Below are 23100 nucleotides of genomic sequence, written 5' to 3'. Positions count from 1 at the left end.
TCGTTGCGGTGGCTTCTCTTGTTGTGGAGCACGGGCTCTGGGTGTGGGGGCTTCAGTAGTTGTGGCATGCGGGCTCTAGAGTGCAGGATGAGTAGTTGTGGCGCAGGGGCTTAGTTGCTTCGCGGCACGTGGGATCTTCCTGGACCAGGGCTCGAACCCATGTGCCCTGCATTGGCAGACGGATTCTTAACCACTGCGCCACCAGGGAAGTCCCCATACTTACTTACTTTTGACCCTATCTCTTTTATTGCCAAACATGCTTTTCCTTCTGTCTTAATGATGGCATCATCCTCCATTTCTTCTCGAGGCTGGAAACCTTGGAGTCACTTATTTGTTTATATGATTCATAATACATTTGAGTGCCTCCTCTGTGCTATGCACTGCTAGTATTAAAAAAGGGAAAGACGTAGACTTGCTTTTAAGGAACTTTACTGTGGAAAACAAGTGTAAACAATGACAATAACAGAATGCCACGTGGTCTGATAGGTGTTATAGGTACTATGGGAGTGTGGAGGAAGGCATGCCTGGAGTAATCTGGAAGAACTTCATAGAGGGTTATATATAATTTGAGCAGAGACATGCCAGTAAGTAAGAAGGAATAGCATATGCAAGTGGCAGGAAATTCTTTGATAGGAATCTGAGAGGAGTGGGGTTGTCAGGAGATAAAGTGTAAATATAGGCCTTGTATTCCGTGCTGTAGGGTTGAATTTTTATGCTATTTCCATTCTACTATGATGTCTTTATTACTGGTCTTCATATAGTTTTTCTCTCCAGTCTGTCTGGAGAGACAGACAAAATTACCTCTGACCTCCAAAATGAGAAAACTAGGTCTCTGGTTAAAGCTTTATCTTCAGTGCCTCACTCCTCTCCCCATTTGCCTAACAAATAAGCCCAAATTCAGTGTCCTCTTTGATAGGACCTCATCCCGACTTTCCCAAATCTCATATGCTACACCCAGGGAATCCTGGCAGGGTTCAGCCAGGCTGAACTGTTAGCCTTTGTCTCCCTGATGTGATTCATCTTTTTGCATCTTAACGATGTGTAGCATGGTGCCTTCTTTGTAGTAGACACATATATTTATGGAGTAAAAGAATGAATGGTGGGGCTTGCCTGGTGGCGCAATGGTTGGGGGCCCGCCTGCCGATGCAGGGGACATGGGTTTGTGCCCTGGTCCGGGAGGATCCCACATGCCGTGAAGCGGCTGGGCCGGTGAGCCATGGCTGCTGAGCCTGCGCGTCCGGAGCCTGTGCTCCGCAACTGGAGAGGCCACAGCAGTGAGAGGCCCGCGTACCGCAAAAAAAAAAAAAAAAAGAATGAATGGTGCTATTCCAGAGATACAAGTTGGGAATGGGAGTAAATTTTAGGTAGGAAGGTGATGAGTAGACTGTGAATGCTCATCCTCAATGTACCAAATTTCAAAACTTCAGTGATTTTTTTGACTTTATCTCCTCATGCATTTAATTTCTAAGGGCTTTGAATTTGTGCTCCCTGTATCTCAAGCATTCATTTTTCTCTCCATTCTCACATTTAGTCTCTTAATTAAGGATATTAAATCATAATAGTTTTAACTTGGATAGATCCCTTGAGAATGTACTGTGCTACCTGTTTAGTAGAAGTCCCTTTAATCTCTCTGAGGCCCAGTTCCTCATCTCTAAATTGGGCGAATACTGTGTAGCCTACACGTTTGAAAGGATGCAACAAGATAATTTATCTGAAGCAGCTAGCACAGTGCTAGTTCTGAAGTAGGTGCTCAGTAAGTGATGCCTATTATTATTATATGCCAAGAGCCAAATGGACATTTGGAAGAGTTAGTTGTGAATTTTGAGAAACGTATCTTTGCACTTTTGCTTTTTTCTCTATTCTTGTAAACTGTTCTTCCTTAATCGGTAAGATAAAGGCATTAAGTATTTTTTCTGTTTTTGTTTAATAATCAGGAGAATTTGATCCATTTTTTTGTTTGGTAATCAGGAGAATTTGATTTGGGCCATAGGATCAGTATCTCTGCACTCCAGCTATTAAGTAGTTTAACTTTATTACTTGTTGCTTTTTGCCGGTTTTCTTTTGTCATGGATATAAATGTTTCATTTCCACCCCCTGGTTTTCAGGAGAGACCACCTCTTTTCTGGTGGTGGGTTTGATTTTCACTGAATGATCATTTCTGAAACTTTTTTAATGATCTCAAAATGTAGCCTTTTGAAGAAATTGCTATGAATAGTTTTAGTTAGAAAAGTAATATAAATTCATGGTAAAAGTGAAAAATGGAACATTAAAACAAAAAGGAACTTTATTTCTGTCACCCTTCATATGCTCCCTTTTTTTTTTTTTGGGCGGGGGGGGCCCACACTGTGCAGTTTGTGGGATCCCAGTTCCCTGACCAGGGATTGAACCCCAGCCCTCTGCAGTGAAAGCACAGAGTCCTAACCACTGGACCACCGGGGAATTCCCAGTTGTCACTCATGTTCATTCTTTATATTTTATTAGAATTTTCTTTGTGTTTATGTACCTTTTTTATCTTTTGGTAACACGAATGGCCTGATAAACATATTTTTGAATACCTAATGCGTTGAGGATATCCATTCATATGAGCATGTAGGTAGATCTCCATTTTTTTATTATTGAAATTTTTATTGAAATCACTAAGTTCACATGCTGTTGTTAGTTGTTAGAAATAATACAGAGAGATCCCATGTATGTTTTGCTTGATTTTGCAATGATAATGTTTTGCAAAAACACCTAATATCACAACCAGGATATTGACATTGGTATAATCTACCAATCTTATTCAGGTGTCCCAGTTTATGTTTTTCATATTTTTTTTTTCAAGAAAATTCTATAGTTCTATAAGGACATATTCCAGATGTCCCTGGTTTTACTTGTACTTGTTTGTGTGTATGTACTATGTTAAGTTCTCTGCATTTTTATTGCCTGCGTGGGTTTGTATGTGCACTACCACACTCAAGATGTTGAACACTTTTAATGCCACAAGGATATCTTCTGTGGTCCTTTTATATCACACCCATCTTCTTCCTGGCAGTTCCTCCTCCAACTTTTGCCAACTACTAACCTGTCCTTTGTTTCTAAAATTTTGTCATTTCAAAAATGTCCGTAAGTGGAATCATGCAGTATATATATAGCCTTTTGGGATTGGGTTTTTTTCATTTAAAATTCCCTGGAGAGTCATCCAAGTTATTGAGTATATCAATATTTTATACCTTTTTATTACTAAGTAGTATTCCGTGATACGTATCTACCACAGTTTGTTTAACCATTCACCTGTTGAAGGACATCTGGGTTTATTCTAGCTTTTGGCTATTAGAAGTAAAAGTGCTGTGAACATTCATATACAGGTTTTGTGTGAACATAAATTTTCATTTCTCTGGGATAAATGCCCAAGAGTACCATTGCTGAATCATATGGTACTGCATGTTTACTTTTATAAGAAACTGCCAAGCTGATTTCCAGAGTAACTGTACTATTTACATTCTCACCAGTAGTGTATGAGTGATCCAGTTTCTCTTCCTCCTCACCATCATTTAGTGTTTTCACTATTTGTTTTAACCTTTTTTTTTTTTTTTTTTCTTTGCGGTACGCGGGCCTCTCACTGCTATGGCCTCTCCCATTGCGGAGCACAGGCTCCGGACGCGCAGGCTCAGCGGCCATGGCTCACGGGCCCAGCCGCTCCGCGGCATGTGGGATCTTCCCGGACCGGGGCACGAGTCCGTGTCCCCTGCATCGGCAGGCGGACTCTCAACCACTGCGCCACCAGAGAAGCCCTGTTTTAACCATTTTGATAGTTATGTAATGATATCTCATTATGGTTTTTGTTTTTAATTTATTTATTTTACTTTCTTTTTTGGCTGTGTTGGGTCTTCGTTGCTGCACACAGGCTTTCTTTAGTTGTAGTGAGCGGGGGCTACTCTTACTGCGGAACACAGGCTCTAGGCATGCGGGCTTCAGTAGTTGTGGCTTGCGGGCTCTAGAGCGCAGGCTCAGTAGTTGTGGTGCACAGGCTTAACTGCTCTGCGGCATGTGGGATCTTCCCGGACCAGGGCTCGAACCCATGTCCCCTGCATTGGCAGGCAGATTCTTAACCACTGTGCCACCAGGGAAGCCCTCATTATGGTTTTTATTTGCATTTCCCTGATAGCTAATGATGTTGAACATCTTTTGTTTGTTTGTTTGTTTTTGTTTTTGCTGTACACGGGCCTCTCACTGTTGTGGCCTCTCCCATTGCGGGTGCTCCGGAAGCGCAGGCTCAGCGGACATGGCTCACAGGCCCAGCCGCTCCGTGGCATGTGGAATCTTCCCGGACCAGGGCACGGACCCCCGTGTCCCCTGCATTGGCAGGCGGACTCTCAACCACTGCGCCACCAGGGAAACCCTGAACATCTTTTTGTGTGTTTATTTCCCATCTGTATATCCTCTTTGGTGAAATATATTCATGTCTTTTGCCCATTTTCTAATTGGATTGTTTGATTTTAATTGTTGAGTTTTGAGAGTTCTTTATGTATTCTAGATGATCTACATTCTTTATAATACCTGTACACAAGTCATAATTTTTAAGTATTGTTTCTACTTTTAGATAACTTATTAAAGAAACAATAAAATCATACAGACTTGTGGGTTCCCCTTAATAAATTGGAACAGATTTTAGTGTTCGTTACTGTTCTTAGGTGAAATTACTTTATTAAGGCCTCTAAAGTTCTTTTTACATGTCCAGTGACCTTACATAAAATATCAATACCATAGTACTGTGTTAAAGATTGTTGGAAGGATAAAATCCATTTTGGAGGATGAACAATTATATTTACACATTAGATTAAATTAAAAATAATTACTGGTTATATGATGTCTCCCCATATACCAGGCAGAATCTGAAGGTAGTCTTTCTTTGTAAATTACTGAGGGTATATTCCTCTTGGCATCTCTAATTTCTCTTGATGCGGTAATTGGAGCTGTTGGGGATCCCTGGTGAAAGTCGGCAATGTTCAAGTTTTATCTATACCCAGTAAAAATAATAGACATCAATGCCATGCTAATAGTTATTGGATTATTATATCCAAAGGCATTTTTTTAACATTTCAGTTGGTTCAATGGACAATGTATTGAATCTAATCAGCATATGAAGAAAAAACACTTCCACCATGCCATGATCTGTAAAGAATTGCAGAGCAGTTGTTGAGAGGTAATACAGTTCTACATTTGAAGTGCTTCCTTTTTTTTTTTTAAACATAGTAGAGCTTTGAGGCAGAAGTGTTATAGTGCAGGTAATTAAACCACTGAAATTAGTTCTTTGGTGGAGCAGATATTAGAGTTTTAAGTAAAGTCTTGGTAGGTACCTTATTAATTTCATAGTAATGTCTGTGGAATTATTTCCTAAGGATAAACTGCTGGTAGGGGAATTATCAGGGCAATTGGTTAAATGTTTTGTCTCAGATGTACCTACTTCTTTATGGCTTTCCAAAAGGAGTGTACCATTTCACACAGTTCTAAATAGTGTATATACGAGTACAGCATTTTCCTCCCTTTGATAGCATGCCAACTTTGGTAGCATTGATGTTTTAAGTTTTTTACTTCATTAAGTAGGTGTATACTTCTACCGCAAGTTTGATTTTATTAATACAACTTTATTGTTGAAAATTATTTCTTTGTTTCTTGTTTGTGTTTCTCCTGTGGCCTTTGCTGTCCATATCCTTTGCTGACTTATCTGTCTGGATTGTAGTGTTTTATAGCCATTATCCTTTTATCTTACAGACATAAATATTTCTTCTCAGTCTGTTTTTCATTTTAGTTAATTTTCTATAGTTGTAGACTCGAAGTTTCATTTTTCATGTATCCAGATCTGTTTGGAGTAGTTTCTTTTATCGATTCGAAGCTTCTATATGTTGGATAAACCAACTTTACACACTTGTAAAAATTTGAAGAAATTCTGTCTGCTACAGCCTTAAATTGATCTAATAGGGATTTTATTTTAATATCCAGCACTGTGCTGATGATAATTTTTATAGTCTTTAATTTTCTTTTTGAAAACAAATTCATATAGCTGTGCAAGGAATGTTTCCCTTTGTATTAGTTATCTTTTAAAAAAAATATTTATTTATTTGGCGGAGCTGGGTCTTAGTTGCGGCACGCAGGATTTTTCTAGTTGTGGCATGCAGGCTCTTAGTTGCGGCATGTGAGATCTAGTTCCCTGACCAGGGATCGAACCCAGGCCCCCTGCATTGGGAGTGCAGAGTCTTAACCACTGGACCACCAGGGAAATCCTGTATTAGTTATCTATTCTGCCTAACAAATTACCCTCAAACTGAGCAGTCTAAAACAATAAACATTTCTCTCACACAGGGTTAGGAATCAGGGAGTGGTTCAGCTGGATGGTTCTGGCTCAGTCTCTCACGAGATTACAAGCAAGATGTCCATCACTGCTGCAGTCATCTGAAGGCTGTAGGATCCTTGTCCAGTATGGCTCACTCATATGGCTGTTGGCTGAAGGAGGCCTCAGTTCCTTGCTATGTGTGCCTCTCCATAGGGCTGCTCACAGTATGTAGCTGGCTTCCCCCAGAGTGAGTTGTCCAAGAGAGGAGAGACCTAGCAAGGAGATCCAAGGAGATACAATGTGGTAGGGGAATACCCTGAAGTGTGGATCACTGGGGGCCATCTAGGGCAACTGGTTACCACGCCCACCCAATAAGAAATAAGTAGTTTTAATTAAAGGAGAAAGCTTAAGTATACAAAGTAGTGACACTTTAAAAAACGTATTTATTTATTTATTTATTTTTGGCTGCTCTGGGTCTTAGTTGCGGCATACATGATCTTCGTTGTGGCATGCAGGAACTTTAGTTGTGGCATGAGGACTCTTACTTGCGGCATTCGAACTCTTAGTCGTGGAATGCATGTGGGATCTAGTTCCCTGACCAGGGATTGAACCTGGGCCCCTTGCATTGGGAGCATGGAATCTTACCCACTGGACCACCAGAGAAGCCCCATTGACTTTTTTTTTTTTGCGGTTCGCGGGCCTCTCACTGTTGTGGCCTCTCCCGTTGTGGAGCACAGGCTCCGGGTGCGCAGGCTCAGCGGCCATGGCTCACGGGCCTAGCCGCTTCGCGGCATGTGGGATCTTCCCGGACCGGGGCATGAACCCGTGTCCCCTGCATTGGCAGGCGGACTCTCAACCACTGTGCCACCAGGGAAGCCCGCCCCATTAACTTTTTATTTTTATTTTATTTTTTTAATAAATTTATTTATTTATTTTTTGGCTGCATTGGGTCTTCGTTGTTGTCTGCGGGCTTTCTCTAGTTGCAGTGAGTGGGGGCTACTCTTTGTTGCGGTGCACAGGCTTCTCATTGCAGTGGCTTCTCCTGTTGTGGAGCACAGGCTCTAGGTGTGTGGGCTTCAGTAGTTGTGGCTCACGGGCTCTAGAGCTCAGGCTCAGTAGTTGTGGCTCATGGGCCTAGTTGCTCCGCGGCATGTGGGATCTTCCTGGACCAGGGCTCGAACCTGTGTCCCCTGCATTGGCAGGTGGATTCTTAATCACTGTGCCACCAGGGAAGTCCCCCCATTAACTTTTTAAAAAATTAATTAATTAATTATTATTTTTTGGCTGCGTTGGGCCTTTGTTATTGTGCGTGGGCTTTCTCTAGTTGTGGTGATCAGTGGCAGCTCTTCATGCAGTGTGCGGGCTTCTCGTTACGGTGGCTTCTTTTGTTGCGGAGCATGTGCTCTAGGTGCCTGGACTTCAGTAGTTGTGGCACACGGGCTCAGTAGTTGTGGTGCACAGGCTTAGTTGCTCCGCGGCATGTAGAATCTTCCATCCCCTGCATTGGCAGGCAGATTCTTAACCACTGCGCCACCAGGGAAGTCCTAGTTTTAATTTTTTTTTTTTTTTTTTTTGCGGTACGCGGGCCTCTCACTGTTGTGGCCTCTCCCGTTGCGGAGCGCAGGCTCCGGATGCGCAGGCTCAGCGGCCATGGCTCACGGGCCCAGCCGCTCCGCAGCATGTGGGATCCTCCCGGACCGGGGCACGAACCCATGTCCCCTGTATCGGCAGGCGGACTCTCAACCACTGCGCCACCAGGGAAGCCTCTATATTTAATTTTGATAAAATATACATAGCATAAAATTTACCATTCTAACTGTTTTTTTTTTTTTGGCTGTGCGATGTGGCTTGCGGGATCTCAGATCCCCGACCAGGGATTGAACCCAGGGCCGTGGCAGTGAAAGTCCGGCATCCTGACCACTAGGCCACCAGGGAACTCTCCATCCTAACTATTTTGATGTGTACAGTTAAATAACATTAAGTGTGTTCACATTTCGTGCAGCCATTCTCCAGAACTCTTTCCATCTTAGAAAACTTACCAATTGAACAACTTGCCACTTTCCCCTTCCTCCCAGCCCCTGGTAACCACCATTCTGCTTTCTGTATCTGAATTTGACTGCTCTGAATACCTCATGTAGAATTATACAGTATTTATCTTTTTTGTGATTGCCTTATTTTACTTAATGTAATGTCCTTAAGAGTTCACCCATGTTGTAGTCCGTGTCAGAATTTTCTTCCTTTTTAAAGATTTTCTGCTGTATACCACATTTTCTTTATCCATTTATCAGTCGATGGCCACCTTTTGGCTATTGTGAATAATGCTGATATGAACAAATACCTCTTCTGGATTCAGTGGGGATTCTTCTTTTTTTGGGGGGCGCATCATGCAGCTTGTGGGATCTTCGTTTCCCACCCAGGGATTGAGTCTGTGCCCTCAGCAGTGAAAGTGTGGAGTCCCAACCCCACGGGACTGTTTTAACATTTTGAGGAATGGCCAGACTGTTTTTGCACAGTGGCTGTACCATTTTACAGTTGTGATTTCTTCATATTCTTGCCAACATTTGCTTTTTTTTTTTTTTTTTAAGCCATCCTGGTGAGTGTTACATGTTATCTCATTGTGGTTTTGATTTATATTTCCCTGATGATGTTGAGCATCCATTTATGTGCTTTTTGGACATTTGTATAGCTACTTTGGAGTCTATGTTGTAAATCCTTTGCATATTTTTAAAAAATTGGGCTATTTTTATTGTTGAGTTGTAGTTCCTTATATATTCTGGATTAAGTCCCTTATCAGATATGATTTGCAAATATTTTCTTCCATTCTGTGGGTTTTTTCATTTTCTTGATGGTATCCTTGAAGCACAAAATTTTTTTTGTTTTCTTGTTTTTTAAATGTTTTTGTATTTGACCATGCCGTGCAGCTTGTGGGATCCTAGTACCCTGTGCAGGGATCGAACCCTGGCCATCAGCAGTGAAAGCACAGAGTCCACTGGACCACCAGGGACATTCCAAAGGTTTTTAATCTTGATGAAGTCCAATATATCTATTTTTTTTCTTTGCCTTGTGGTGTCATATCTAAGAAACCATTGCCTAATTCAAGATGAAGAAGATTTACTCCTGTGTTTTCTGCTAAAAGTTATGTTCTTACGTCTTACACTTAGGTCTTTGATGCATTTTGAATTTTTGTACATGATGTGTGGTAGGGGCCAAACATCTTTTGCATGTGGGTACCCAGTTGTTCCAGCACCATTTGTTGAAAAGACTATTCTTTCCCTATTGAATGGTCTTGGCACCCTTGTTGAGAACAGATATAGATTTATCTCTGGGCTCTTAGTTCTGTTCTGTCGATTTATATGTCCTTTTTTTTTTTTAAGATTTATTTATTTATTTCGCTACATCGAGTCTTAGTTGTGGCACGTGAGATCTTTATTGTTGCGTGCAGAATCTTTTTTTTAAAATAAATATTTATTTATTTGTTTATTGTTGGCTGTGTTGGGTCTTCGTTGCTGCGTGCAGTCTTTCTCTAGTTGTGGCGAGCGGTGGCTTCTCTTGTTGTTGAGCACGGGCTCTAGGCATGCGGGTTTCAGTAGTTGTGGCACGTGGACTCAGTAGTTGTGGCTTGCAGGCTCTAGAGCGCAGGCTCAGTAGTTGGGGTGCACGGCCTTAGTTGCTCCATGGCATGTGGGATCTTCCCGGACCAGGGCTTGAACCCATGTCCCCTGCATTGGCAGGTGGATTCTTAACCACTGCGCCACCAGGGAAACCCTGGCAGGCGGATTCATAACCACTGTGCGATCAGGGAAGTCCCTGTCATTTTAATTATAATATGTCTTGGTATAGATTTGTTTGGGTTCATCTTGTTTGGGACCCTCTGTGTTTCTTGTACCTGGATATCTGTTTACTTCTTGAAGTTTGGGAAGTGTTCAGCCATAATGTCTTCAGATATACTTTTGTTCCCCTTTTCTCTTCTCTTTCTGGAATCTCTGTTATGTTTAGATTAGCACGCTTTATATTATCATAGGTTTCTTATATTGCTTTCAGTTTTTTTATCTGGCTTTCTGTCTGCTGTTCTGATTGGGTGATTTCCATTATTCCGTCTTCTGCATTATTCAGTCTGCAGTTTATTGTCTTTAGCTCAGGTTTTATCCAGCAAGTGAGTTTTCTAATTTTTCTTGGCTCCTCTTTATAGTTTCTAGTTCCTTTTTACAGTAATCTACATTTCTATTGATAGCCTTTCTTTTTTTACGGTAATCTACATTTCTATTGATAGCCTTTCTTTTTTTTTTTTTTCTGCGGTACGCAGGCCTCTCACTGTTGTGGCCTCTCCTGTTGTGGAGCACAGGCTCCGGACGCGCAGGCTCAGCGGCCATGGCTCACAGGCCCAGCCGCTCTGCGGCATGTGGGATCTTCCCGGACCGGGGCACGAACCCGTGTTCCCTGCATTGGCAAGCGGACTCTCAAACCACTGTGCCACCAGGGAAGCCCTCATTACCTCTTTTTTGAACTCAGTGTCTATTAGACTGAAGAGATCTGTTTCATTGTTCCTTCTTTCAGGAGAATGCTCTTGATCTTATAATTGGTAGTGGTTCTTTTGCTTCTCCATTTTACTTATATTTCTCTTACTCTATGAGTTTAGGAAAACAGTTGTCTGCTGTGGTCTTAGAGGGGTATTTTTATGTGGGAGTGTCCCTGTGTAGCCTGCATAGGTTTAGTATTTTTTGGTGTGAGGGCTGTTTTTAGTATGGATGCCTGCCACCTCTTTCCTCAATGTGTGCTGGCCGATATCCCCTTGATAGGGGGTGTAACTGGTGTTGTGGTGACCAGAGCCCACACTGGAAGTTGAGCGGGGCCTCCTCTTTGCTCTGTGGTTGTCACAGCCCTGTTAGGGGCAGAATCTGCTCCTTAGTTTTTGGAGTAGAAGGTCCCAGATCCGTTTCTAAGCTGCCGTGTGAGGTCGGCAGGATTGGAGCGCTTCCACTGGGAGAGGAGCTACTGAGTATTCCTCCACTGGAGCTGTCCACCAGGGAGCGCGCTCTGTGGTGTCACCTGAAACCCATTGTGTGGGCTCACAAAGTACACTGTTGTTGGCACTGTCCTTGTTCCCTGCTCAACCTTAGGAATGCTGGCAATAGACCCTGGTGACCCTCAGGTGCTGTGTTTACAAAGCCACCAGCACAGATCCACCAGCTCAGATCCAGTGAAGTCAGGTACCAGGACTGGAGTAGTCGCGCCATGTGAGCTATGGAAGCAGCCTGGACCCCGGCCCAGCCTCCGCGTGCATACTCCCGCACAGCCCACAGCTGCTAAGGCCAGACCTGTCCCAGCCTCAGGGGCACCCGTTGTCTACTCATGTCCCACAGTCCGAGTTTACAAAGCCAGCAGCCTTGCCCTTTTCTTTTTTTTTTAACGTCTTTATTGGGGTATAATTGCTTTACAATGGTGTGTTAGTTTCTGCTTTATAACAAAGTGAATCAACTATACATATACATATATCCCCATATCTCCTCCCTCTTGCGTCTCCCTCCCATCCTCCCTATCCCACCCCTCTAGGTGGTCACAAAGCACCGCTATGATCTCCCTGTGCTATGTGGCTGCTTCCCACTAGCTAGCTATCCTTGCCCTTTTCTTTCTTTCTTTTTTAAAAATAAATTTATTTATTTATTTATTTTTGGCTGCGTTGGGTCTTTGTTGCTGCATGCGGGCTTTCTCTATTTGTGGTGAGCAGGGGCTACTCTTTGTTGTAGTGCATGGGCTTCTCATTGTGGTGGCTTCTCGTTGCAGAGCGCGGGCTCTAGGCTTGTGGGCTTAAGTAGTTACGGCATGCGGGCTCAGTAGTTGTGGCACATAGGCTCAGTAGTTGTGGCTCACGGGCTCTAGAGCACCTCAGTAGTTGTGGCGCACAGGCTTAGTAGCTCTGTGGCATGCGGGATCTTCCCGGACCAGGGCTCGAACCCGTGTCCCCTGCGTTGGCAGGCGGATTCTTAACGACTGTGCCACCAAGGAAGCCCCTCTTTGCCCTTTTCTTGATTAAGCATTTGCTTGGTTGTTCCAGACCTTTTTAGTAGTTTCCCCAGTTCTCATAGTTTTTTGTGTAGTTCTTTGTGATAGTTTTTCCCTTGTTCATCTGCTATTTTTGTGGAGGTACTGGCCCTTGAAGTTCCCTACTCCCTCATTTCTTCTGTTGTCACTCGAGACACGTTTGACTGTTAGAACCTTTCCTCAAAATATTTTTGGAGTTTATTTTTTGTAATAGTCTTCAGACCTTGTTTTTATTAGGGAAAATCAAGTAAGGATTGAATCTGGTGAAGAAGTTAAACTAATAGATCGCAGTTTAGGTTCTACATGTGGTTTGGAATTAACATGAAAGGTTTTTATCATGTAATATGTAGAATTGACTTGTTAATGGTAGTTTTTGACAAACTGCAGATAAATCTGGCCACCACCTGTGTTTGTAACAGCCCTTGAGCCAAGAACAGTTTTTATGTTTTTGAATGGATGAGACAAAATCAAAAGGAAGATATTTTATAACATGTTAAACTAATATGAAATTCAAATCTCAGTGACCATGTATGAAGGTCTGTTGGAATAGTTGGGAAAAAGACTATGAAATATTTACTGTTTGGCCCTTAACAGAAAAAGTTTATCGCTCTACTGTGTATATTATCCTAAGAGTTATTAAATGGTCTTGTAAGGACAATACTTGTTTACAAGTTCTGGTGTGTATGTCAAAATATTATTTTGTTCATAAGCACATCTCATATTTTAAGTTTTAATGAATGAAAACAGTAATTCATTAGTTAAATTAACTACAAATACAACTTTTCTGGTTAATCGGAAGGATGTTTATAGGTAGTCTGATATTCATATTGTCATTTGGTTAGCATTTCTTCTTACTCTCTTAATACTTTTCCTTGGTTTTCAGAAACGTGGATAAAAAGTTCTGTGTTCCCATAATACTGTTACAGCATTTTTCATAATATGTTTTGATTATTGTTCTGTCCTGTATCCCCGAGTAAACTTACAACTTCAAGCTTGGGATTGTGTTGTCTTTATTTTGTATCCTTGAGTCCTACTACAGTTTCTCATAAGTAGGTAAGCAGCAGATATTTTTAGGAGGAAAGAATGAGTATTGTTAGAGAAATATCTAGGTCATTTCTCATCTTGATCCTCCTGCAGAGAGGAAAGCTAGATTTATACTTTAGAGATATAAATTAAAATAAGTAGGGACTTTCCAGAGACTGAGTCAGTTGTAGGAAATTATTATACATTCAAGGCACCAATAGCCAAAATGGTTATTTGGTTTTTAACTTATCAGTGTATAGCTTGTACATATTTATTATTCTATTGATTTTGTTTTTGGGCTGTGTCATCAACTATATGGTCACAAAAGATTAAGATTAGTTTTCTGTGGTGAGTAGAAAGATAATTTGAATGCATGTATGTTATAGAAAGTAATAGCATTTAAAAAGTCTCATTCGGGATAATTCTTGCAAGGACAAATAATCTTAAAGCTTTGACAGTAATATGTAGTATATCATTTAAACCACGTGGAAAAGGATATTTTGTATGTCATTTAAAATAATAGGCAGGGTAAGGTTTTAAAAAATTAATCTCCAGAATGGCAAGTGATATATCCTGTCTGCATTTTACAGTAAAGCTTACTTGCGATGTGAACATTCAAATTAGAAAATTCTACTTTTTCTTCATTTCACTGTCTTCAAACTCAGTGTTTTGAAATTGAACTGTTAAAAACTATTCTTTCAGTTTTTATCATTGCAAATCCAGAACACTGTCTGCATTTACCTGAAATGTTTAAAATAGGTTTTGTCATTACTTTTCCTGATTAGTACAGTATAAATCTAAAAGGATTGTCTTGGAAGAGCTTATAACAACTTAAAAATTCTTTTAAATGTTTATTTTGCAAAAAATCCTCTGGTGATGAGCTCAGGATTCTTTAACTCTAGAACTTAGTCCAGAGCCCAGGCCCAACTTTTTGCATAGAGCAAGATGATGGGTACCCAAACTTTGGGGATTAGTCAGAATTGAGCTTGACAATTAATGGTGTCACATTGGAAATTTGGTTTTGGGTTTCTCAGTAGTAAATGGAGGTAATACCCACCTATTAGCATTTATTGTAATTCCATTTATATTATATGTAAAAAGGCTTGGCACATGGTTGAAGGTTCTCAGAAATGTTTTTTTCCTGTAAACCTGAGATTCAACTTGGTCCCAATTTTTAAAATGTCAAGATTTTTCTTTAAAAATTCAAATACTGGCCCACAAACATTGGGTTTTCAAGTTATGAATGTTACCTATTAGCTCAACATACTTACTTGACTCAGTAGACCTAAGACCTTTGGGCTCTTCCTTCATCATTCAAATTGGTGTTTGAGCCTGTTTGTTCACCAGAAACTTTGGATACACAATTTCCATAAATCCAGCAGGTTTAGCTTTGAGAATCTAAGAAATGTGCATAAAGTGTGAGACTTGTTTTCTGTTCCCTTCATATTTGTATCAGGAGCCTCTTAGCAGATGCTATGGCTTTTCTTTTCTCAACTGCTCTTTGTATTTTGTTATTCCTATTTCTTTGTGGGAGTCAAACCATACACCACTGAAGGAGATTAGTTAAATTTCTGGAATATTCCTAGTAGACTACTGGCAACTGGAGGAGAAAGTGCACACTGGCTATGATTTTTAAATATGTGTGACACTTCAGCAGATGCTTTGCACCTTTGTGCATTCAGACTTTCCCTTTGCATTGCATGCTCTGTTTTCCCACCTACATATAATTACGACTTAAAGTTGCTTTATGTTGCAAGGACTGAAGTGGAAGATAAAAACTTTTACAGTATCTCATTATTTTTTAAATCTTTCATTTATTCGTTCATTATTCAACAAATATTGAGCATTAACAGTGTGCCAGACAGTATTTTAAGCACTGGGAATAAAGTGACCCTCATGGATCTTCCGAGTCCTGTGGGGAAGACAAACAATTAATAAGATATTCCACAATACTTATGTAACAGCAGTTAAACTGAGGATTAGGAAGAAGAGAAGTAGGGAATTCCCTGGTGCTCCAGTGGTTAGGACTCCGAGTTTTCACTCCCAGGGGCCCTGGTTCGATCCCTGGTTGGGGAGCTAAGATCCCTCAAGCCGCACCACAGGGGCGGGGGAGAGGAAGAGGAGAAGTGTAGGGAACTCGTAGCATGCATCCTGGGGAGACTTGATCTAGTTTGGTGCTCAGGGAGTCTTCCTTAAGAAAGTGATGTGGAGACTGGGAATCCAAAGTTAACTGGGACATAAAAGGGGCTGGGAGTGTGGTGATGAGAGTAGGAGAGAGGAATTTTTTTTCTTGTCATGTGCTAATATCTTTTTATTTTTTAAATTTTTATCGAAATATAGTTGATTTATAATGTGCTTCAGATGCACAGCAAAGTGATTCAGTTATACATGTATTCTTTTCCATTATAGATTATTACAAGATAGTTCCCTGTGCTTGTTGGTTATCTATTTTATATGTAGTAGTGTATGTATTTTAATTCCAAACTCCTAATTTATCCCCACCTCCCTTTCCCCTTTAGTAACCATAAGTTTGTTTTCTGTGTCTGAGTCTGTTTTGTAAATAAGTTCATTTATATCCTTTTTTTTTTTTTTTAAGATTCCACATATACAGGACATCATATGATTGTCTTTCTCTGCCTGACTTCACTAGTATAATAATCTCTAGGTCCATCCATGTTGCTGCAAATGGCATTATCTCATTCTTTTTTATAGGGGAGAAAGGAATTGAAAGAGCATGTTAGGCAGAGGAACCAGCTTGAGTAAAGGCTACAGTAGTTTCAGTAATTGTGCAAAGTCTGTGAGCTTATGATCGAATCCTGGACATCCTGAGGGTCTGCCATTCAGGTTTCCTTTCTTTTTTTCTTCTTCTTCTTTATTTAAATTCAGTATTAGATTGTGCATTCACACTGACTAGGGTGAGAGGAAACTCTTTATACGAATGCCCAGATTTTCCTCTCTGCTCTAATTATACTCTCTCAAGATGTCTTCCAAAGAAATATTTATTTCAGTTAAGATTTTAGAGTCATTCTTTTTTGTTTCCTGCTTGAAAATGGTATTACTTATTACATTTGTAACACTTACATGTTTTATTTTAAAAGATTTTAAAATTTTTATTTATTTATTTATTTTGTCTGCTCTGGGTCTTTGTGGCGGCACGTGGGATCTTTAGTTGCAACATGTGAACTCTTAGTTGCGGCATGTGGGATCTAGTTCCCTGACCAGGGGTCGAACTCAGGCCCCCTGCATTGGGAGTGCGGAGTCTTAGCCCTGGACCACCAGGGAAGTCCCTAAAGATTTTTTTTTTTTTTGATGTGGACCATTTTTATAAATTTATTTATTTATTTGCGGTACGCGGGCCTCTCACTGTTGTGGCCTCTCCCGTTGAGGAGCACAGGCTCTGGATGCGCAGGCTCAGCGGCCATGGCTCACAGGCCCAGCTGCTCTGCGGCATGTGGGATCTTCCCGGACCGGGGCACTAACCCGTGTCCCCTGCATCGTCAGGCGGACTCTCAATCACTGCGCCACCAGGGAAGCCCTATAAATTTATTTTTATATATTTATTTTTGGCTGCATTGAGTCTTTGTTGCTGCACGCAGGCTTTCTCTAGCTGCGGCGAGTGGGGGCTACTCTTCGTTGCGGTGTGCAGGCTTCTTTATCCATTTGTCTGTTGTTGGGCGTTTAGGTTGCTTCCATGTAGTGGCTGTTGTAAATAGTGCTGCAATGAACATTTGGGTGCATGTGTCTTTTTTTTTTTTTCCATGTGTCATTTTGAATTATGGTTTTCTCTGGGTATATGCCCAGTAGTGGGATTGCTGGGTCATATGGTAATTCTATTTTTAGTTTTTTAAGGTACCTCTGTACTGTTCTCCTTAGTTGGCTGTATCAGTTTACATTCCCACCAGTACTGCAAGAGAGTTCCCTTTTCTCCACACCCTCTCCAGCATTTGTTGTTTGTAGATTTTCTGATGATGCCCATTCTAACTGGTGTGAGGTGATACCTCATTGTAGTTTTGATTTGCATTTCTCTAATAATTAGTGATGTTGAGCAGCTTTTCATGTGCTTCTTGGCCATCTGTATGTCTTTGGATAAATGTCTATTTAGGTCTTCTGCCCATTTTTGGATTGGGTTGTTTGTTTTTTTAATATTGAGCTGCATGAGCTGATTTTATATTTTGGAGATTAATCCTTTGTCTGTTGATTCATTTGCAAATATTTTCTTCCATTCTGAGGGTTGTCATTTCTTCTTGTTTGTAGCTTTTGCTTTGCAAAAGCTTTTAAGTTTCATTAGGTCCCATTTGTTTATTTTTGTTTTTATTTCCGTTACTCTAGGAGGTGGATCAAAAAAGATCTTGCTGTGATTTCCGTCAAAGAGAGTTTTTCTATGTTTTCCTCTTACAGTTTTATAGTGTCTGGTCTTACATTTAGGTCTCTAATCCATTTTGAGTTTATTTTTGTGTATGGTGTTAGGGAGTGTTCTAATTACATTCTTTTACATGTAGCTAGCTGTCCAGTTTTCCCAGCACCACTTATTGAAGAGACTGTCATTTCTCCATTGTATATCCTTGCCTCCTTTGTCATAGATTAGTTGACCATAGGTGCATGGGTTTATCTCTAGGCTTTCTATCCTGTTCCATTGATTTATATTTCTGTTTTTTTGCCAGTACCATATTGTTTTGACTACTGTAGCTTTGTAGTTATACTCTGAAGTCAGGGAGTCTGATTCCTCCAGCTCTGTTTTTTTTCCCTCAAGACTGCTTTGGCTATTCGGGGTCTTTTGTGTCTCCTACAAATTTTAAGCTTTTTTGTTCTAGTTGTGTATAAAATGCCATTGGTAATTTGATAGGAATTGCATTGAATCTGTAGATTGCTTTGGATAGTACAGTCATTTTCACAATATTGATTCTTCCAATCCAAGAACATGGTATATCTCTCCATCTGTTGGTATCATCTTTCATTTCTTTCATCAGTGTCTTTTTTTTTTAATTTTATTTATTTATTTATATTTATTTTTGGCTGACTTGGGTCTTTTGTTGCTGCACGCGGGCTTTCTCTAGTTGCGGTGAGCAGGGGCCACTCTTCGTTGCAGTGCGCGGGCTTCTCATTGCGGTGGCTTTCTTGTTGTGGAGCATGGGCTCTAGGCGCGTGGGCTTCAGTAGTTGAGGTGTGTGGGCTTCAGTAGTTGTGGCACTTGGGCTCAGTAGTTGTGGCTCGCAGGCTCAGTAGTTGTGGCGCATGGGCTTAGTTGCTCCACGGCATGTGGGATCTTCCCAGAGCAGGGCTCGAACCCATGTCCCCTGCATTGGCAAGCGGATTCTTAACCACCGCGCCACCAGGGAAGCCCTCATCAGTGTCTTATAGTTTTCTGCATACAGGTCTTTTGTCTCTCTAGGTAGGTTTATTCCTAGGTATTTTATTCTTTTTGTTGCAGTGGTAAATGGGAGTGTTTCCTTAATTTCTCTTTCAGATTTTTCATCATTAGTGTATAGGAATGCAAGAGATTTCTGAGCATTAATTTTGTATCCTGCAACTTTACCAAATTCATAGATTAGCTCTAGAAGTTTTCTGGTGGCATCTTCAGGATTCTCTATGTATGGTATCATGTCATCTGGAAACAGTGACAGTTTTACTTCTTCTTTTCCAATTTGTATTCCTTTTATTTCCTTTTCTTCTCTGAGTGCCGTGGCTAGGACTTCCAAAACTATGTTGAATAATAGTGACGAGAGTGGACATCCTTGTCTTGTTCCTGATCTTACAGGAAATGCTTTCAGTTTTTCACCATTGAGAATCATGTTTGCCGTGGGTTTGTCGTATATGGCCTTTATTATGTTGAGGTAGGTTCCCTCTTTGCTCAGTTTCTGGAGAGTTTTTATCATAAATGGGTGTTGAATTCTGTCAAAAGCTTTTTCTGCATCTATTTAGATGATCATACGGGTTTTATCCTTCAATTTGTTAATATGGTGTATCACATTGATTTATTTGCATATATTGAAGAATCCTTGCATCCCTGGGATAAATCCCACTTTATCATGGTGTTATGATCCTTTTAATGTGCTGTTGGATTCTGTTTGCTAGTATTTTGTTGAGGATTTTTGCATCTATATTCATCAGTGATATTGGTCTGTAATTTTCTTTTTTTGTAGTATCTTTGGTTTTGGTATCAAGGTGATGGTGGTCTCATAGAATGAGTTTGGGAGTGTTCCTTCCTCTGCAATTGTTTGGAAGAGTTTGAGAAGGATGGGTGTTAGCTCTTCTCTAAATGTTTGATAGAATTCACCTGTGAAGCCATCTGGTCCTGGACTTTTGTTTGTTGGAAGATCTTTAATCACAGTTCCAATTTCAGTACTTGTGATTGGTCTGTTCATATTTTCTATTTCTTCGTGGTTCAGTCTGGAAAGTTATACCTTTCTAAGAACTTGTCCATTTCTTCCAGGTTGTCCATTTTATTGGCATAGAGTTGCTTGTAGTAGTCTCTTAGGATGCTTTGTATTTCTGCAGTGTCTGTTGTAACTTCTTTTTTTTAAAATTTATTTATTTTATTATTTTATTAATTTATTAATTTATTGTTTCTGACTGCATCGGGTCTTCATTGCCGTGTGCAGGCTTTTCTCTGGTTGTGGCGAGTGGGGGCTTCTCGTTGTGGTAGCTTCTCTTGTTGTGGAGCATGGGCTCTAAGTGCGTGGGCTTCAGTAGTTGTGGCTCGCGGGTTCTAGAGCACAGGCTCAGTAGTTGTGGCGCACAGGCTTAGTTGCTCCATGGCATGTGGGATCTTCCCGGACCAGAGCTTGAACCCGTGTCCCTTTCATTGGCAGGCAGATTCTTAACCACTGTGCCACCAGGGAATCCTGTAACTTCTCCTTTTTCATTTCTAATTTTACTGATTTGAGTCCTCTCCCTCTTTTTCTTGATGATTCTGGCTAATGGTTTATCGATTTTGTTTATCTTCTCAAAGAGCCAGCATTTCTTTTTATTGATTTTTGCTCTTGTTTTCTTTGTTTCTATTTCATTTATTTCTGCTCTGATCTTTATGATTTCTTTCCTTCTGCTAACTTTGGGTTTTGTTTGTTCTTCTTCCTCTAGTTCCTTTAGGTGTAATGTCAGATTGTTTATTTCAGATTTTTCTTGTTTCTTGAGGTAAGCTTGTATTGCTATAAACTTCTTCCCTCTTAGAACTGCTTTTGCTGCATCCCATAGGTTTTGGATCATCGTGTCTTCGTTGTCATTTGTCTGTAGGTATTTTTTGATTTCCTCTTTGATTTCTTCAGTGATCTCTTGGTTATTTAGTAACGTATTGTTTAGTCTCCATGTGTTTGTGTTTTTTTTTCCTTTTAATTGACATCTAATCTCATAGTGTTGTGGTCTGAAAATATGCTTGATATGATTTCAATTTTCTTAAATTTACTGAGGCTTGATTTGTGACCCAAGATATGATGTATCCTGGAGAATGTTCCATGTGCACTTGAGAAGAAAGTGTAGTCTGCTGTTTTTGGGTGGAATATCCTATAAATATCAATTAAATCTATCTGATCTATTGTGTCATTTAAAGCTTGTGTTTCCTTATTAATTTTCTGTTTGGGTGATCTGTCCATTGGTGTAAGTGAGGAGTTAAAGTCCCCCACTATTATTATGTTACTGTCGATTTCCTGTTTTATAGCTGTTAGCCTTATGTATTGTGGTGCTCCTATGTTGGTTGCATGTATATTTGTAATTGTTATATCTTCTTCTTGGATTGATCCCTTGATCATTACGTAGTGTCCTTCCTTGTCTCTTGTAGCATTCTTTATTTTAAACTCTATTTTATCTGATATGAATATTGCTACTCAAGCTTTCTTTTGATTTCCATTTGCATGGAATATCTTTTTCCATCCTCTCACTTTCAGTCTGTGTGTCCCTACATCTGAAGTGGGTCTCTTGTAGACAGCATATATATGGGTCTTGTTTTTGTATCCATTATAGCAAGCCTGTGTCTTTTTTTTTAAGCCTGTGTATTTTGGTTGGAGCATTTAATCCTTTCACATTTAAGATAATTATCAATGGGCTTCCCTGGTGGCGCAGTGGTTGAGAGTCCGTCTGCCGATGCAGGGGACGTGGGTTCGTGCCCCAGTCCAGGAAGATCCCACATGCCGCGGAGCGGCTGGGCCCGTGAGCCATGGCTGCTGAGCCTGCGCGTCCGGAGCCTGTGCTCTGCAACGGGAGAGGCCAAAACAGTGAGAGGCCCACATACCGCGGAAAAAAAAAAAAAAAAAAAAAAAAAAAAGATAATTATCAATATGTATGTTCCTATTACCATTTTCTTTATTGTTATGGGTTTGTTTTTTGTAGGTCCTTTTCATCTCTTGTGTTTCCCACTTAGAGAAGTTCCTTTAGCATTTGTTGTAAGCTGGTTCGGTGGTGCTGAATTCTCTTAGCTTTTGCTTGTCTGTAAAGCTTTTGATTTCTCCGTCAAATCTGAATGAGATCCTTGCTGGGTAGAGTAATCTTGGTTGTAGTTTCTTCCCTTTCATCACTTTAAATAAATCATACCACTACCTTCTGGCTTGTAGAGTTTCTGCTGAGAAATCAGGTGTTAACCTTATGGGAGTTTCCTTGTATGTTATTTGTCGTTTTTCCGTTGTTTCTTTCAATAATTTTTCTTTGTCTTTGATTTTTGTCAATTTGATTGCTATGTGTCTTGGCGTGTTTCTCCTTGTATTTATCCTGCCTCGGACTCTCTGTGCTTTCCTTTCCCATGTTAGGGAAGTTTTCGACTATAATCTGTTCAAATATTTTCTCTGGTCCTTTCTCTCTCTCTTCTCCTTCTGGGACCCCTATAATGTGAATGTTGTTGCGTTTAGGCTGTCTTCATTTCTTTTCATTCTTTTTTCTTTATTCTGTTCCATGGCAGAGAATTCCACCATTATGTCTTCCAGGTCACTTATCCTTTCTTCTGCCTCAGATATTCTGCTATTGATTCCTTCTAGTGTATTTTTCATTTCAGTTATTGTATTGTTCATCTGTTTGTTTGTTCTTTAATTCTTCTAGGTCTTTGTTAAACATTTCTTGCATCTTCTTGGTCTTTGCCTCCATTCTTTTTCCCAGGTCCTGGATCATCTTCAGTATCATTATTCTGAATTCTTTTAGTGAAAGGTTTCCTATCTCCCCTTCATCTAGTTGTTTTCTGGGGTTTTATCTTGTTCCTTCATCTGGTACATAGCCCTCTGCCTTTTCATCTTGTCTGTCTTTCTGTGAATGTGGTTTTTGTTCCACAGGTTGCAGGACTGTAGTTCTTCTTTATTCTGCTGTTTGCCCTCTGGTGGATGAGGCTATCTTAAGAGGCTTGTCCCCCTGCTGTTTTTTAATATAAAAAGATTTTAATAACTGGATTTAAAAAATTTTTATTTTATATTGGAGTGGAGTTGATAAACGATGTTGTGAGTCAGTTATACATATACATGTATCTATTCTTTTTCAAATTCTTTTCCCATTTAGGTTATTACAGAGCACTGAGCAGAGTTCCCTGTGCTATATAGTAGGTCCTTGTTGGTAATCTATTTCTTTTTTTTTCTTCTTTCTTTCTTTTTTTTTTTTTTTTGCTGCACTGCATGGCTTAGGGTATCTTAGATCCCAGACCAGGGATTGAACCTGGACCCTCAGCAGTGAGATCAGAGTTCTAACCACTGGACTGCCAGGGAATTCCCTATCTATTTTATTTTATTTTTTAAAAAATATTTATTTGGTTGCACCGGGTC

The 23100-nt window shown here is 40.3% G+C and overlaps 1 protein-coding gene and 1 non-coding gene across 12 annotated transcripts in view; one reads left to right on the top strand and one right to left on the bottom strand.

Annotated features, from left to right (window-relative positions):
• Nucleotides 1–23100, top strand: part of NSD1 (nuclear receptor binding SET domain protein 1) — a 136739-nt gene that overhangs the window by 9106 nt on the left and 104533 nt on the right. The window lies entirely within an intron of this gene.
• TRNAG-CCC (transfer RNA glycine (anticodon CCC)) lies at nucleotides 6187–6259 on the bottom strand. The gene has a single exon. It is a non-coding gene; the product is annotated as a tRNA-Gly (tRNA).

Source organism: Pseudorca crassidens, chromosome 3 (assembly GCF_039906515.1).
Source record: "Pseudorca crassidens isolate mPseCra1 chromosome 3, mPseCra1.hap1, whole genome shotgun sequence".
Lineage (NCBI taxonomy): Eukaryota > Metazoa > Chordata > Mammalia > Artiodactyla > Delphinidae > Pseudorca > Pseudorca crassidens.
This window is presented reverse-complemented; position numbering and strand designations above follow the sequence as displayed.